This window comes from Rutilus rutilus (genome assembly GCF_951802725.1).
Source record: "Rutilus rutilus genome assembly, chromosome: 16".
In the NCBI taxonomy this organism is placed as follows: Eukaryota; Metazoa; Chordata; class Actinopteri; order Cypriniformes; family Leuciscidae; genus Rutilus; species Rutilus rutilus.
The window spans coordinates 28,451,948-28,470,487 of record NC_140224.1 but is presented as its reverse complement, the minus strand read 5'-3'; the positions used below and the strand labels follow the sequence as shown (position 1 = coordinate 28,470,487).

The 18,540-nt window shown below is 38.8% G+C and overlaps 1 protein-coding gene across 7 annotated transcripts in view; it reads right to left on the bottom strand.

The window, feature by feature from the left end:
- The window catches only part of rbfox3a (RNA binding fox-1 homolog 3a), a 340,080-nt gene that overhangs the window by 54,790 nt on the left and 266,750 nt on the right, over positions 1–18,540 (bottom strand). The gene's annotated exons all lie outside the window — the stretch shown is intronic.

Below are 18,540 nucleotides of genomic sequence, written 5' to 3'. Positions count from 1 at the left end.
CCTTGTTTCATATGTTACATGCACTTACCATAGTAATAACAGTAAATTATGCATAATTAGAAAGCAAATAACCCTCAAACAAATCCTAATCCTACCCTAACCCTATAGTAAGCACATGTCGTTAATTTATATTACTTAAATGTATAATTACATTGTAACAATGAAACCTTAAAATAAAGTGTAACCATTATTTTATTTTTTTTACTATTACATCCACCTCTTTGTTGTGGTATTGATGCTTTGGCAATACTGTATGTAAAACAATCATCCCAATAAAGTACTTTGAAATTGAAATTGAAATTGAGTGAAGGGTGAATTTGGGCTGGTCGGGGCCAGCCGGTATCGATCGCCTCTCTTCCATCGCCGCAGGGCTCGTGCCACGCCTCTAGTCTGATTACTGCCAAGCACTCTGCTGGTGCAAATTGGATTGAAAAGCCCCTCCCAAGCATACTTAGGAAATCGTTTCCAAGGCTGGGCTGCTGCTTCTCTCACGTCGGCCAAGCACGGGTCCTTCCCGGTGCCCCCGAGTGCTATGGGCACAGGCCTTGTGAGAGGTTTCGGTAAGGCTAGGATCCCCCCTCTTATAAGCAGACATAATCTATTTCAATCAGTGAGTCATAGGGTCCATTTCTTCTCTCCCAGCTATTAGGCCAATGCATTCATTCTCTCACACACACTCACCCACTAGCACTTTTACCAAGTGTGTGAACTCAAGCGTAAGAATGAGAGCTGCTGTGGTGTGTCTGTCTCACCTAGTTGTAACACGGTGACATAAAGCAGGTTTGAAGGGTGAAATTTAGCGCTGTGAGACAGCAGCACTCTTAAAATGGTGAGCACAGCAGTGTAGGAATGCTATTGTTTTTTTTCCAGATGATAAAATCCTCTGTGGGGACAGCAACGTGAGACGTGTGAGTGATTTCCCGTGCAAACGGCAGAAGGGATTTGGGATCAACGGAAGCACAAAGGTCTGCTGTGTTCTAGAGGACAGCAGGCACAGAGGAGAAGTTGCTGTTAAGTTTGGAGTGTGAGAACTGTTTACTTCTGGAACTACAACTGAGTCTGTCTGAGTCGACTAACGCTGGCCTGAGAATGTGTACCAGAGGAAAACGCTTTTGCTAAGAAGCTACCGTAAAACTTAAAGACTTTAAGACTTAAGGTTTTCTTAAACTTTTCAAAAGTGTATTTTCCATATATCATTGGCAAATAGTTTTTTCATGTTTCAAGCATTAATCTAACAAACCTTAATGAGATTTATGGTTAAAACAACAACAATTTGCAAATGAGGTAAGATTTTTTTTTTTAACTTTTTTTTTTTTTTTACATATAAACACTGACAAATCTTACACATTTTGCTTTAAGCAAGTTTATATTGTTATAAGGACGTTTAGATACTGGTAAACAAGACAAAAAATACTTATCTCATAAAATTATCTTAATTTCAGACATTTCTCCTAACATTCATGATAAAATGAGAAACTATCTATCTATCTATCTATCTATCTATCTATCTATCTATCTATCTATCTATCTATCTATCTATCTATCTATCTATCCATCCATCCATCCATCCATCCATCCATCCATCCATCCATCCATCCATCCATCCATCCATCCATCCATCCATCCATCCATCCATCCATCCATCCATCCATCCATCCATCCATCCATCCACCAAATACCATCCATGATGTTTAGCAATCAGGAACAAGACAAGGAATTATGAATTTTTTGGACCAACTTGATTTCACTGTGGGGGGTGTTAGTGAACGCCACAAAATGACTTGCATTGACACCCAGAGAACCAACTCATGAATGCTCACAAAACCATACATACATACAGATGCAAACATCCAACACGGCCCTATAGATTTCTCTCTGTGAAGCCCTGTGGTGATATGCACAAGAGAACATCTTAGATATGCAGACATTCAACATTAAAGACAGCACTGGCTCTCTCTATCCCAGTAGGTGAACTGTATGGATGTAGCATTGCACCCGCAGGACCCGAGCACATGTCTCAATGCCCCCTAAAGCTCCCAGTCAAAGACTAATACAGGGAAAGGGGGCACTTCAAAAGCAGTAAACAACTATTTCTCATATATTCCTCCCTCGGAGCTAGTGCGGATCATAATATATAAATAAGCTACTTTTATATTCTTTGAACTCCAATAAAAGCAAAAAAGTATCTGGGATACTAAATCAAAAGAAGTACATGACCGTTCTGTTTTAACATCAGGTTTTCCTGTAGGTTTAAAAATATGATAACCACCCCATTTTGTCCAGATTGTGGGGGCTCTAATGCACAAAATTAAGCTGGATAACACACACACACACTGCGATTAGTGAGGACAGTGTAAACAGAGAGTGCATCCTCTTTTGCTATGGTTAATATTGATGGTTATCTACAGACTTCTGACGGAGGGAGACACTGGGGGACGATTTTCCCAAAACACAGCAGACATTTAGTCAGTAAACAAAAATATTGGTGGTCTAGTAGGATCCATTTTAATTAGACAAATCACACCATTTACACTGCTCTCTGCTTTATTCCTTTCCTGATTGCTCGTTCAAAAAAAATTTAAGCTTGCGCTAATCATAGACTCCGGGGGACGATCGCTCCCTGCGCCCACTGCAAGGAATGAGAAACAAACTAATTTAGAAGGCTCGGAAATTTCTTCTTCTCATCTCTAATAAAACCGAGAAAACAAAAGCTGCCCATTGCAAATCAATAATACACTTTCAGGAATCCATGTGTATCATGAATCCAAACCTAGAGAGATAAAAATAGAAGAAAAAGAGTCTGACTTAAGTTAATATCTTATGTTTAGTGATAACATCCTGCTGATTTGGGTTATAACCTATAACCTGTCGAGTTGTCAAGTTCACTTATAATATCTGACTTTGGGCTTCTTTTCAGGCAAGTCGGGTTAAAAAAATCATGGGTTGCGGGCTTATTAAAAATGCCGTTCAACGTGCAGGCATGTGACGTTGTCAATGATAGTTAATAGACGCAAACAGACATACATTTTCAAAAACAATGCCACCAACAGAGATGTACAGAGATGGAGAGGAAACATAGGAGACGATGGACGGTGCAGGGAAGAGAGGGACCTAATTTAATTTTTTTTATATTTTTATAATGTATTAATCATTAACGGCTAAAAAAAATGAACAAATTTTTTTATTTATTATAAATATGCGGCTATATTGCAGCTCCCTATTCTTCCATCTCCAAACCTATTCTTCTAAGAGGTGATCGGAGGATAGTGCACACTCCTGCTTTGTTGCAGTTTGATGATTTTTGTGAGATAACTTTTGCTTTTCAAATTCTGAGTGGTTTCAGTTTAATATGCTGCAAGCTCATTAATTGATAAATAATTGATAATTAATAATATTGATGATAATAAATAATATAATAATATTGGGCTTGTTTTTGAAGCTGCGGTTGCTTATTTGTTTGTGCGAGAGTTTGCAACACTGGTCGTAAATGTGATGTTCTGTTTGGAGTCTCAGAGGTTTTCATTTTAAAGTCACCATGAAACTGAAGTTGCGATAGTCTATTCTAGAGTATAGAGTAAAACGGCTTTTCAGACAAGAAAAAATGTAGGGCGACACTTGATTTTGTCCATCAGGAATTGATTGGATGGTTGGGGTTTGCTATTGCTGTGATCTCATGTGACTGACAAGCTGTCCCGCCCTCACACCAGTCAACACGTCATCAGAGAAGAGTTGTTGTTTCAAGAGGCAGGGGAAGTTATTTTGATTAAAGATTACGAGGGAATATGGATTCAAAATAATAATAATGACGTGCATGGATACATTTATTAAAAAAATAGTGCAATATTCTATATATTTTGATTTCATGGTGACTTTAATATCTTTAAAAAACACACACTTAAGTTTGAAGGTTAATGACTTTGCCAAATCTTATAAGAACTGATTTTAAGCTAAACCCGATAGTACAATTCAAATACCCTCAATAGATATTAAGTGTTTTTGGGGTCTTCGAGAGAGGGAAAAAGATTCAATAATATCTGTGTCCACTTGGTTTTGATTAGGTCGATCATTTTGAAAGGAAACATTTCTTTGAAAGGAAAATAAGAAGCCAACTTAAAATGTACAATCATTATTTTATATGAATATCATTTGGGACACTGAACATAAAAACAACAGTCGATTTCAACAGAACATGAAGGTTAAATTGGAACACAGACGTGAAGTGAAGAAGAGAAATGAGAGCGTGACGCTCATCAGCATGTCTATATCTGTCATCTTGACGTGGTTATAATTCCACCCATAATTCCACTCTGTCACATTTGTTTTGTCCCGTCAACATGGTTTTACGTTATACATGTAGTAAACGAACGCAAACAACTGGCCAAAATCTATGTCCAGTTAGTCTAGACTCAGTTTTGCTCATCTCTCTCTTTCTTCCTCCATCTGACCTACTATTATAGTCCCTACCTGAGCAGATTCATAATACCGCTCTAATTCGTTTTGTCCCTTGACAACAGTTTTTAATAACTTTTATTAATTAGGGCTGTCCTATGGCCTGTCAGCTGGAATATTATTTTATTCAGGGACCATTAGGCTGTCTGTTACCCCTGTGAAGTGTGTGTGTGTGTGTGTGTGAAAGAGAAGAAACTGCTTCAGTGAATGACATCAGCATACATCACTTCTGAAGTGACATTATTGCTCATTCAGACCCAGACAAAATCCGCTACCCTTTTATGCTTTTTCTGTGCCGATTTTAGGGGAAAATCTGTTAAATTCTGCTTTAAAAAATGTCCCAGTCATGCAAATAGGCTTATTTGCACACATATCATAATAGTATGGCTCATAATTAACGAAGCGAATCGCATTTCAGGTATTAACCCTTAATTAAATTACAATCTCCTGCTGAAAATCCAGCGTGCCCCCGTTCTAATCGTAACTTGCTTGTTCCTCTAGCTGATTTAAATTTCTTACAGCGCTCATCGCCACAGTGTTTGAGTAATTCTGTAATTGAACTGTAGAACAATAGCCGAAAACATTGTCTGCACCGACGTGGGATTAAACACGATGCCGCAAGCTGTCTTCAGCTCACCTCAGTGATATCAGATGTCGTTCTGCCGTACAAGAAATCTCTCGCAATAAAGAAGACAGAGATTTGCAGGCATTATACTCCAGACGTGAAGTGGATCTGATGGTCTTAGAGCATGAGACTGTGTGCTACACCGCAGGGAATGAACTGTCCTAGAACTCTAAATTGGTATCAATGGCAGGGCATTGTGTACTAAGAACTTCTTGCTTTGAAACCGACTCAAAGTTCACATCATTCTGCCCTCATTTGACTAAACTGTTGAAGTAAATTAGTCTAATGCCTTTAGGAGCATTATTGCATGACACGCAGAAAACCAAAAACTTTTCGTCCAAATAGATTTTGAATGCGACTTCCAAAACAATTAATCTTTGATAAGTATTTTAATAAAAGACTTTTAATGGACATTGCTAATCATGCATTGCAATTTGTTTTTTCAAGTTTCATATGCTCACCAAGGCTGCATTTATTGGATCAAAAAATACAGTAATATTATGAAACTTTTTTATTATATACTACTTTTAAAAATATATTTTGAAATATAATTTATCCTTGTGATGGCAAAGCTGAATTTGCAGCATCATTATTCTAGTCTTCAGTGTCACATGCTCTGATAATCTGATTTATTATCAATGTTGAAAACAGTTGTGCATCTTAATACCTTTGTGAAAACTGATAAATTTTTTCGCAGATTCTTTCAATAGAAAGTTTAAAAAAAAAACAGCATTTATATGAAATAGAACTCTTTTGTAACATTACAAATGTATTTACTGTCACTTTTGATTGATTTAATGCATCCTTGCTGAATAAAAGTATTAATTCCTAAAGAAAGAAAAAAACTTTTTCAAACACTTTGGTCATTTATTGCCTAAGGAATAAAGCGAGACAGGGCGGTTAAAGATGCTAAAATAAATACATTTTAAAAAGTTGCATGACACTCCTGAATACTCGCATTTTAAATGTTATTTAAAAAATGTCCTTTGCACATGAGTGTTGCTTTTCCAATACTCCTGCTGAGCATAAAGCACTTTCAAGCCTGATGTGTGTGTGTGTTTATGTTACTAGTTCTTGTCTTGGCTGCATTGTGCTAAAGGACATGCAGAGGAATCTAATTTAACAGCTGACTGAGTAGCGATCAGCCAATGTTCCCTGCCCCACACAAACACACACACACGCGCACACACACACACACACACACACACACCAGAGGTTCTGGAAACCTGACCCTGAGAAAGAGAGCGCTAGACCCCTACATCCAGACCTGAGACCACAGAGAGAGAGAAATAAAAGAGAAAACAAGAGAAACCAGAGAGAAGAAGCCAGAGAACGCGTGCTCTATACAAAGATATTCTTGAAGCAGAGAGAGATGAAAAGCAGAACAGGGGAAGCTGAGAGATAGATAGGGAGAGATCAGCGTTTGGGAGTATTGGAGGGATGAAACGGGAGCGAGCGAAGCAGAGCTGCTTGTAATTCCGGACGAGTCTTCGCTGGGGCCGGTCGCGGATCCCACTAGACCAGCTACATGATATTCACTAACCCCAGTAACAATGGCAAACATATGTAAATCAGACACAGTGCCGGATCCAATCAGGGCTCATCACAAAGCCACTGACACACTCTTCACAGGCAGCGAAGGCTCAGCACGCACCGTCTCACTCTCTCGGCTCCAAGTCACCGTCTCCCTGCTCTTCTCTGGTCCGTTTCTGTGGCACATCATGTAGCTTTGTTTGCGCTCTTGATGTCTTACATTCTCTTTTTTCGGCAACATTGTCACAGTCTCACAATTACATCTTTCCTTTCAGCCCTTCTTTTCTTTCCCTCCATTCATTCTCTTGCCATGTTACGCCATGAAAGAGAAAACAGACATGAGCATCGCAGGACAGCTGAAGCTAATTAAATTGCTTATCGATTCTAATTATAGAGATTTCTACTAAAGGGACTGCGACCAGTCAAAGCACATTTTCTGAACGTACATTAAAAATGTCTTTGTTATCCGTATTGCGTTTTTGCTCTCGTTTTAGAACGCGGAGGAAAGAGACACAAGCTATCAATACTAATGATCCATGAATCTCATCTCCTTAATGAAAGGGGTGACTAACTAAATCCACCGCTCGAAAACTTCCCCCAGCAAAACAATCGCACAGAAGTCGTGCAAACGAGAGCTGAATGGATGGACAGAGCGGTTTGAGGAGCAACTGATGGATGGAATGATGAAGATCGCACGCAGATGGCCGTTTGAAAGAGCAGAGCGACAGATAGTCTCGATTGTCCACTTGTCTCTGTGAACAGAGGGAACAGAGGAGCTGCAGATCAATACATTGATAGGGATCTGTCAAACAAGGCCACTGCACCGAACGGTGATAGTTAATAGTAATACGTATCTGATTAAAAGGCGTGCGTCCAGTTTATAGCCGGACAGGGAGCTGCTGATGAGGTGTAATTTGGAGGACGATCATCGATGCACTTACACTGCTTTTTAACCGCATTAACTTCAGTGCTCCTGAAAACAACCATAGAAGGCTATAAGCTTATCAGTATTGAGGAAATCCCTGCTGAAAACACCAGCTGAGACCAGCATGAATTTCCATTCTGGGCTAGGCTGGCTTATCTAGGTGTGCTGGTTTGGAACACACTCTGTTGAAATCACAAACAAAGAAGGAATCAAAAGATGCTGACAAATGTGCCTCTCTTTTGATATATCCATTGTCTAAAACTGTTTATTTATAAAAACCAACAAGCCAAAGTAGAATATCATCGCTGTGGGACGGAAAGTTCATATCTCCATTTTTCATCTTTTTTTTTCCATTACTATTGTTAACCCTTTATGTCTGTCTGTGGGTTTTGCAAACACTGTATTTAACCAATGAAAGTATTAAAAAGTGCTTGTGACTAAACCTTGCAAGTCCATTGGATCCTCAAACAGTCGGTAAAACCTCATAACCCCACGCAATTTGGACTGTCTGTGCTTGTTTGCAATACAAGTGTAAATAAAGAACTGATTCTTTGAATAAGTACAGCATTTTCTTTACTCAAAAAACATATAAGACTAATGTTTTATGTAGGCTACTTGAGTAGCTGAGAAGAGCGTCTAAGTTTAGCCATCAAGTCATAGCCAATACGGTCTTAAATAGTCTTTGCATAACACTTTGTCTCTAATAACAAGAAAATTTGGTCAAATTATAGAAAAACTGAGCAGTAAACGTTATAACCTGCAAGTTGATGAAAAAATAATTAGATATACTTACTAATGACGGACAAAACATGTACAAAATTCTCTGAAATTCATGGTCAAAAACCTAATATAATGCCACATGCAAGTGTCTGACCATATATGAAGCCACAATATCAACTTTGACAACGTGGTGTTTAATAAAAAACAAAACCCAGAGTTTATAAATTTCCTGAAAAGTAGCTTTTTTGGAGAAATGAGGTTTCCGCCCGACAGCGACAATATTATGCTCCGGTTGACTAAGGAGGTCTTGTTGGTTAAGAAGATAAAGATGCTGGTCCTCCATCTAAAATACAACACATGGTCTGATGACCAACCATTTCTGTTTGCTGTGGAACTGTAGCATGAAACAAGCTGTACGAACCCCCTGCTGTTCTGTCTAAGATATTAGCATAGTGAGAGAATCAATTTATTTGTTACCTTAATGTCTGTAGAAACCCATTTGGCAAGACTTTCCCCCAAGAACTCTGCAAGGTGTAAAGTTGAAAATGTCTTCTTCTGAAAATGTCTCCCTCATATTTGTCTCATCAGAGTTGTTTTCCTTGTATCATGCATAGACCTATGTGAAGTTTTGTCTTCATTTTAACATCTGATGGCCCCAGTAGAGTTTGCTCATGAGGGAGGAGGAGATACCAGAGACTAGAGGTGTGTGTGATGTTTGACCTAAAAAAAAAAATCTGTTGGAATCTCTTCACACATGTATTTCATGTTCTGAAGATGGTGTGAAGAATGCACTCATTGGTGAATACCTCCCCCCCTCTCTCTCTCTCAAAATCTTTCTTCCTTCTCTAGACTGCCTGCTCTTTCACCTTCCTCTTCTAGCTCATTCTCTCTGGCCCCCGGTCCTTATTAAAGGTGATTCCCGGGTGTGGAGAGTCGCCGGCAGGGCTGTGGCCACCTCTTTAATGGAGACAAGCTGGTAAATCTTTCATGCTTTAAGACCGTTTCATTGTAAAAGGGGACCGGCTGCAGCGTGATAACAATAGTGCATTATTCATAGGGTTCCAGGGTTCTCAGACAGTCCAAAGCTGACTCTTCCCTCAACTGCTGGAGGGATAGAGTATGTGAGAGAAGGAAAGAGAAAAAGACAGAGTGACAGAGTGTCCGCAATCATTGGTACCTAAACAATCATTCCTTCTTCCAGTCAAAGTTATGTCATTATACAGTGACAACTGACAAGTATATCCATCATTGTATATGAACAGTCTTCAAATTTTGATGTAAAAAGACAAAGTTAGCTCCAAGAATAGGGTGCAAAAAAGGCCTTGATTTTTTTTTAGTTTTTCAAAAAGTGTTGAAGAAATCGCATAACCTTCAGAAAATGTTAATCTCCAACCTCAAGAGTTTAAAACTAAATATTACACGAGTATATAAGCTGTTTTACTTGTTAATCACTTTCTGAGGTTTAACATTTTTGCACCACTGAAAAGTTTATGTAGCAATTGAACAGTTAATAGCATTAGCTAAAATAGATTTTTTTTTATCCTAAAGAAATGTTGAATTATGATTTAATTTATTTAAATACAGACACATTTGTTCAAAAAATCCCAGTTTTAATAAAAAAATACATAAAGCAATTTTATGTTTAGTTTTCTCCCCCCTGCTGTACCGAACACGTACAATAACTTTTCAAGTTTATTTTATATAATAATTTTCATAACACAAAATATGGGATTCGTACCTTTAAAGGAACACTCCACCGTTTTTTGAAATAGGGCTTATTCACCTTCTTTCCTACATTTAGATAGGTTGGGTAAATGCATTTTTGTCTCAGTGCATGCATTGATTTAGTTTGACAGGGTCAGCACTAGCTTAGCTTAGCTTAGCATAATGAATGGAATCCTTTGTTGCCAGCTAGCATGTCCTGAGTAAAAGTGATATAAAAAATAAAAAAAACACCTAATTACTTCTTGTGGCCTGCGTATTCACAACAAGTACAAATAGTTAACACTAGGTGATTTCCTAGGCAGATATTGACTTATATATTAAGGACTATATTAGGGGGAAGCACAGGCGAAGCACTGCTACTTGGGCGTGATATCTCTGAGCCCAAGTAGCAGTGCTTCGCCCTAATATAGTCCCATGTCAATATCTGCATAGGAAATCGCCTAGTGTTGATCTGCATCGCTATTTGTACTCGTTGTGAATACGCAGGCCACAAGAAGTAATTAGGTTTTTTTTTTTTTTATATTACTTTTACTCAGGACATGCTAGCTGGCAACAAAGGATTACATTCATTATGCTAAGCTAAGCTAGCGCCGACCCTGTCAAACTAAAACAATGCATGCACTGAGACAAAAATGCATTTGCCCACCTATCTAACTGTAGGAAAGAAGGTGAATAAGCCCTATTTCAAAAAACGGTGGAGTGTTCCTTTAATGCAAAGAAAAAAAAGAAAAAAGAAAAAAAAAAGCAAGGGGATGCCAAACTGTACTGCATTCATGGAAAATGTTAGCTACATTGCTATATTACATTAGAGTTGAACCATTTATGGAGAGTTTTTGACAAATTTGCCCTCACCACTGTTTCCACTTCAACTGAAGCACATCAAAAGTGAATTTGCATTTCATCATACCATGTTCAATACTATATGTGACGTCACAACCAGCCTATCGGCACAATTCCCTTTCCCCTTTCAATACTACCAGAGCGACTGTCACTAACACTTTTTAAAACAAAGTGACACCTAGGCTACACTGATGAAAAGAGAAACCAAAAGAAAGTCGAAGCTAATCTAATCACCAAAGTTGAGCTGAGGAGACTGGAGGTAAGGGAAGGAATGATTCACTCCAGTTTAAATTTTTAATTGGATCAAGCGACCAGCACCTGGTCTCAATGTCTGGTTTGCACCAATCCATGCTGATCAATGGCTCAGTGAAGCTGAGAGCCTGGCTCAGGTGAGCAGGATGCAAATGACAGGGTTTGAAAGTCCTTCGCCACCTCCCGAATTCTCCCAGATCAATTTATTACTGGCCTGATCTCGTTTTCCTTAAGGCAATACAAATTCCCAAGACAGCTGTGAATAAGCTCATTGAAGCGTTCAAAGATAGATAGATACAAGTGTATCCATACAGGCAGGCAGGTCTATGCACAATCTAGCACTTGTCATTCTGCATTTGTACTCTCTCTTGGTCACACACACACATACGCACGAACAACAACAACAACAACTACTACTACTACTATTACGACTACTACTAAATGCCTAAGTATGACAAAGAGTCAAGTAGCAGACTACTATGTTAATATAAAAAAGTACTAAATGATCTATGACTTTCTCTTAATGGGGTTGTTCACCCAAAAATCATCATTTACTCACCCTCACGTTCCAATTGATTTTTTATTTGTCTATTCTATGAAAGTTAATGAGGTCTAATGTTTTGGACCATTTACATTTTCGAGTGAACAATCTCTTTTAAATAGTTCTAAGCTCATTTTTTTTTGTCTTGTATTGAAATTGTTCAGTTTCATGGTAAATGCATAGACCTATTGGAGAATGCAACAGCGCCAAAGTAAGTAGTAGTCAACAAAACTAAACAAAACTAAAAAAGCAGCACAATAATAATAATAAAAAAAGAAGAAGAAGAAAAAGAAGCACACACACAAAACAATATACAAAGATTCTGAATGGAAAACACTTCAGTTACTAAAACCCCTGGTTACAAAAGAAAATAACAAAAGCTGACACACTTGTGTTGGACTTGCATCTTAAGTTCAGTGTGAATCTTTTATAAGCACAAAAGGACGGGAGAAGGAAAAAAAAAATGAAGCACGCTTACAGTGTCTTTGATTTGAAAATGCTGTTTTTTATTGATATTAAATTGAATGTGTTGTAGTCTGAGGTACAACAGTCTTATCAGAGTCGGCTGAGTTGAAAGGGTCTGGGCTTCCAGGGAAATCCGTGTTTTCTTTTCAGGCTGAGTATATAGATTACACTCACTGAGCCACGCTGCACAGGGGAGGATTGTATTTTCTCTCTCTCCCGATTGTGATTTCTGGAGAGCGCTTATCTGCTCGCTACGAGAGGAGAGGCTAACGCTGTCTGTTTCCCAGCATTCCCTGATCCAAGACCTTGCCAGCTCTTATCGATGTCGCTCCCGAACACCGTTACACTGCTCCGGGCACCTGCTGTGCTCCAGGTAGGAGGGGGTGATGGGGGTTTGGCGATGCCCTCACAACCCAGAGATAACAGAGGAGGAGACAGAATGAGTGACCAGAAGCCAAACACACCCCGTATGAGTACCTCGCTCCCACCTGTCCCGAGTCCGTGCCGTGATGCGGATATGCAGGGACAGCTCTGTGGGGTTGAAGGTCAGCTTTTAATTGAGTGTGCAGAGGAGATGGAGAGCAGGGAGGCCGTCTATCATTCCCTCAGCCACTAATGGGAATTCACCCGGGGTCGGGACTGCTGACGCTGGCGCAATTGCACCGGACAGTGTTTTTTATTTTTTTTTATTTTGAAGACTAATATGGAGTGTAACATGCCTTTAAAGGATGTCCCTATCTCCTTTGACCACAGCTGGCTAATAAGGAACATGGCCTGTCGCTCCACTCGGGACGATTCATCATGTCAGATATTCATATTCTTAAAGGTCAATCGAAGTCACGAAAGAGGAAAATATGCTTTGTTAAACTATTTTCTCCCCTTACAATTTTTCCCTGTCGTCTTTTTTTGCTAACCTTATCATATAAACAGACGCCGGACTGACCGCGTGGGGCTTTGGAGGCGGGCTTTCAAAAAATGATTGATAACAACAATTACGAAAGCCAACAAGTTTCATTTCATCAGACACTTAGTGCGACAAACCTCACAAACAAGCCTTAGATTCATATGCGCAGTCGGACGCACTGCACTTTTCCAGCGGAGGGCGGTTTTGGATCTTCACAAAGTCTCATAATTAAGTCAGGATATAACAAATTACAGATTTAAGGCGAGACTTGCCAAATATAAGCAGAGATGGATATTCATCTTCCGCTATCTCATTACACCGTAAAAGTGATGAGAAGGTTATGGCTGCATTTGCATAGATACTGGGAAGAGCCTCTTTCGCCGTCATTAGCCATTCCATCTTGTGCTAAATCTATAGCCGCTCTGAATTTTTTAACAGATAGAAACAAGAGCCGGCAGAAGAGCCGGTGGAGACTACATGAATTAAAACCGGCTTACATATGTTAACGCCATCCGACGTCCTCGGAGAGACACTTTTCAACGAGATTCTGAAGGATGCACAGGGAAATCATGGCGATAAATAAGGAAAAGGGTAATTGCGGAGGTACAAAATGGAAACGGGTGAGGGAAGGGAGACGGCGAGGGGGAACGGCTGAGACAGACTCTAAACGCTAGCTGCTGTCAGTAGAAAGTGCAGCGCTTGTGGTTCGATCCAGCCTTCCTCTGCCACTAATGACTGTCAACATGGCGAGAGGGGCTCTGAAGGAGGAGAAAATTACTGGCTGAAAAGCAATTGACTGATCCCCATCATTTCTCAGGGAAGCAGTGACCTGTGAATATTTCATTATGGGGAAAAGTCATGCGGTCCATACCAATGCCCGCAGTGGAGCGAGTGATGGGGGGGTGAGGTGAAACACTGGCCCCATTTCCCCTTCCTCCCGAGCCCTGTCACCGGCAGGTAAGAAACAGCTCCAAAGCCTATAGCTGTAAACTAGCGCTTTTCCGCTATTTATAGCAATGGGACCAGCATCACATGAAAAGACTGCAGATCCAAGGACAACGTCAGCATTAGGAGTTTACAGCGTTGCAACATCAGTGTAGCTTGCACAATGTTTTTTCCTGTGGAGGTAAACTCACCCGAGCCTCAATTCACCCCTGAACTGCAAGAGATCGCTCGCGGACTGACCTCAGAACACCGACACATGACGACATGTGCAGTTTAGTCTCAAATCCTGTTTTTTACACTTTATTAATAGCCTTATTAAGTACACTGTATGATCATCACGTCTCTTTACTCAGGAGCTACACTAAAAGCTAATTAGCGCTAATTTGACCAGTTGTCCTCTGGTGGTACAAAAGTGCTGAAACAGGAAGAGCAGGGTGGAAAGAAGTGCACGCAGGCACAAATACCTCATTTTCAGACATTGTTAAGTACATCCCTGCTGCCAGAGACTATCGATGAGCGGAGACAGATGGATTTGACGGGCCTTTCATAAGCAAAAGATCAACAAGATCAATGGGCCGTTTTGTACACGCCACAAGCTAAATACACAGCCACGCTTAACCTTCAAAAGTTCACACAAACTCCTGTGATAAAAACAAGAATGGCTTACGGAAAGGACGTGCTTTAGGGAGACGGAAAAGTGCAAAGGGAAACAAGCAGGCTAACTCTGTAAACACAAATAAAAGTGAATTTTCTGAAAGTTTTCAAAGTCTTTTTTAATTAAAGCTTTGCTTATTATTGGTCTTTTTTTCTTAAAATCATAATTTAAGTTAAATCATATTTTTGATAATAATGAATTCATATAGCAAGCACTAATGTACAAATGATGGACATCTATGATTAATATGAAACCAGTCAGTATCAGGGTGTATATCTCTCAGTCGAGAAAGGCTTTATGACCAGAAAACACTTCAGAAAGGACAATACAATTATGAATTTACGTTTGTATATAATATATATAAATATCCATATGTAACTTAATAATAATAATAATACTCATTTTCAAATACATAAATTAATAATCAAATCACAAGAAAAATGTAATCAATTTACACAGTGTTTGTGTGAATACAGTATGTATTCAAAAATATTATTTTCCTTTTTACAATGTTTATGTTTTTAGAAAGTCCCCATAACTGTTTTCAGATTCTCCAATATAAAAATGACCCTTTTTAGTGTTTCCTGAATCAATTCCAAATTACATTGGCCTTACTTGGAAAGTTCATGAAATATAAAAAATAATTTATCTTTTTTTTCTTTCTTTGTCATAAAGCACAGTCCACAAGCCGAGTAAGAAATGATTTAGTGTTAAACATTCACTAAAGATATTTAATATATCACTTATATTACATTACAAAATATATACACCATAGATACTTCTCTGGAAAATGAAGAATTAATGGTTAATTAAAAGATGTCAGCAAATTTTAATGGTACAAAAGGAGAAGGCACTAAATAAATCATGTCAGCCATTGAACAGACACAATTAATCCATGACAGCTCGAGAAATTATATTTTCAGTGTGATTGATGGCTCTGTTGAACTAATGTTGAATGAAAACTTATTACAACTGAAAAATCAGCATTAATAATGTACCAAATCTCAGCAGCTTTACTGTCCACTGAGCATTTATAGCTTTAGCACAATTCTGCCTGCTAATAAGGACTCACCTGAAATCTATGAGTCTTTTCACTATTGACTCACTCTTAAATTGCATGCAAAACAGCAGTCAAGACTGATTCGTTTCTTTCTTTCTTTCTTTCTTTCTTTCTTTCTTTCTTTCTTTCTTTCTTTCTTTCTTTCTTTCTTTCTTTCTTTCTTTCTTTCTTTCTTTCTTTCTTTCGACGGGGCGCAGGGGTTGAAGGTGGGAGTGCAATAGTGCTGATCCTACGAAAAAAGACATAAAAAGCAAAAAATAAACAAAAGCCTGCAGACAACTGACATACTGCCGATTCTAATCGAAGTGGTGGGAAATATTCGGGTGTTGATGCTTATGTGTGAGCTGGAGTGTTTGACAACACACACACACACACACACACACCTGACTGAGCAGCTGATGAAAGAATCATTCATGTCATGTCAACTCTAAAACTGACAACCAGACGCAGTTAGAAGCCAAACACAGTCGCCAAGCTAGTCTCACACTTTTATTATTTTAGCTACATAAATATTGATGCACCACTTAATATAATTTTTTTCTAACTAATGTCTAGTTTTTCTGTAAATGCACCTTTTTTCACTGTGCAGACTGTTATATTCATTGCAGGTTTACTTACACAAGTTAGCAAGCCACTGAAATCCTAAAACCAAATATTTCATACTCCCATAGCTGTTTGTTTTACCAATCTGACTTGAATATAAATAGACTGAGATTTTATCTCTGTTTTTTTTTTTTTTATGTCTCTCATGTATCATACATGCACACACCATTAGATGTATGTGCCTGTGCACACACACAGAAACACACACGCTCACTTTTCCTGTTCCTGTAAGATATACTTCTTAATCAGCAGGATATATGTGAGCAAATGAATGGCTGAGTTGGAGAAAATTCAGCGAGGGAAGTATCAATTATTCAAAAGAGAACATTTTGCACTTATTACTTAACTAAATCCAGCGGCTCCAATGACAGCTTACGGGAATGAATCATTTTGGTCCAAAGGCTCCTTGCAGGCTACACTCCTATATTTTCTCGACCCCTAAGCATGCAGACGAACACGCACGCACGCATCCACACCTGCCAGTCTCTCTTATTGTGCTGTCTTATCTGAACATTACCCACAGATGGAGCTGATGTGCCCCACCTCACATGGTCAGTAAAGGCTGCAGTGCGTTATGTAACGTCCCATATAAAGAATTGATGCACACTCAGGTATGTCGTGGTGCATGGCGGCATGCGGTCCTTGCTGCTGTAGTCTGCTTCAGAAATAAGCGTATTTAAAAGCTGTTCTCACTGCCTATATAGGTAGCTGCCTTCTTTGGCAGTGTCCTAACTGAAACAGAACCAAACAAATGATCAATTTGGATTCTACACAGGCAGGAACTGTGCGTCATACAAATATTGCTCTGCATGTGACTGATAGCAACAGGCGGCAATACTTTAAGCATGAATATACATAGCGCACACAAATAGTGGGTAGAATAGAACTTTGTGAATTATTAATATTAATTAAAATATTAATGTTAACTATTATTTAATCTGACTTAAAAGCAAAAAGCAAAAAAAAATTCTCGTATATATGTACACATTAATATGAATATTATAAACATTAATATTAGTATTTAATTATTATATATTGTAAATGTAATTTTCAAATAATTTAGTTAAATTACATGAACATTTCTCGTCCCCATATTCAATACATTTTCCACTCAACTGCATTCTGGGATTGTATTGTCCTTAAAAGATGAGATGCTGCCTTAGAATAAAAACAAAGTATATAAGATGACAGAATGCCTTTTTTAACAGACTTTACCTCAATACCACACCATAGGACGCCTTAAAATGAAGCAGCTCACTACCTTATGGAAATGAGCAATTAAGTGAGTCATCTGTATAGTGGAATGGGCTTTAAACCTCCTCTAGTAAGACCACCACATGCTCTTTTTTTCTACTTTTCTGCAATTATACTTTATAGTGCTCTGCTTTACTCTTGAAAAGCACTATTGCTGTACTGCTAATATTGTTGAGTCCAGTATGATAAATTGCTTGTGCTTTTCTTAATTTGTAAGGCGCTTTGGATAAAAGCGTCTGCTGAATGATTAAATGTAAATGTGCAATGTAAATGAGTGAAACTTCAATGCGAGAAGCCTTCAGACATCCTGTCTCTCATCCACGGCTTTTCTGGCCGAGCACCAGAGTCAGAAATAGATGCTCACTCCATACTGTGTGTTCACGGTGTACTTTGGAATTGCACAAAGCAGGAAAAGGTAACAGATTGTAGGAATGGCTTGTTGCCTGTACATAAAATCTATTTTTTCTCTCCCATGGCTCAGTCACAGCCGGACGAAGTCACCTCCCATTCTGCACACTAAGGTGGGTGCCACCCATAAAACAAATGGAAGAAAAAAATTGCCTTCCTTTTGCCGTTTCCGCCTTTGTCACTTCTTCCCAATAATATTTGTCAGCCCTTAAGGTCCTTGAAGTGGAAAATGGACTTTATTTTTATGATGTGGCAAATTAAAAAACTTTTGAGCTCCAGCCCATTGCACAGGAGGCTCTGAGAGGTAACTGGCGTAACCATGGTGATGAGATGTTGCCCCCCTCTGCCGTGTCTCAGCCCACTAAAACCCAGCGTCTGTTGCCCATTCAATCCAACTGCATTCCAACAACATGATTGGGGGCGTTTTGCTTGGTATAAATTTGTCAATGATTCGCATATAAACCGTGACCTCGAAGAACATCACCATAATTACATGATGCTGAAAAAGTAAAATAGTTTTGTCCTCCTTAAAGGGATAATTCACCTAATGAAAATTCTGTCATCTTTTACATTGTTCCATTTTGTGTATCTGCAGAACACAAATATGAAGACTGTTGGGGTCCAAACAACACTGAC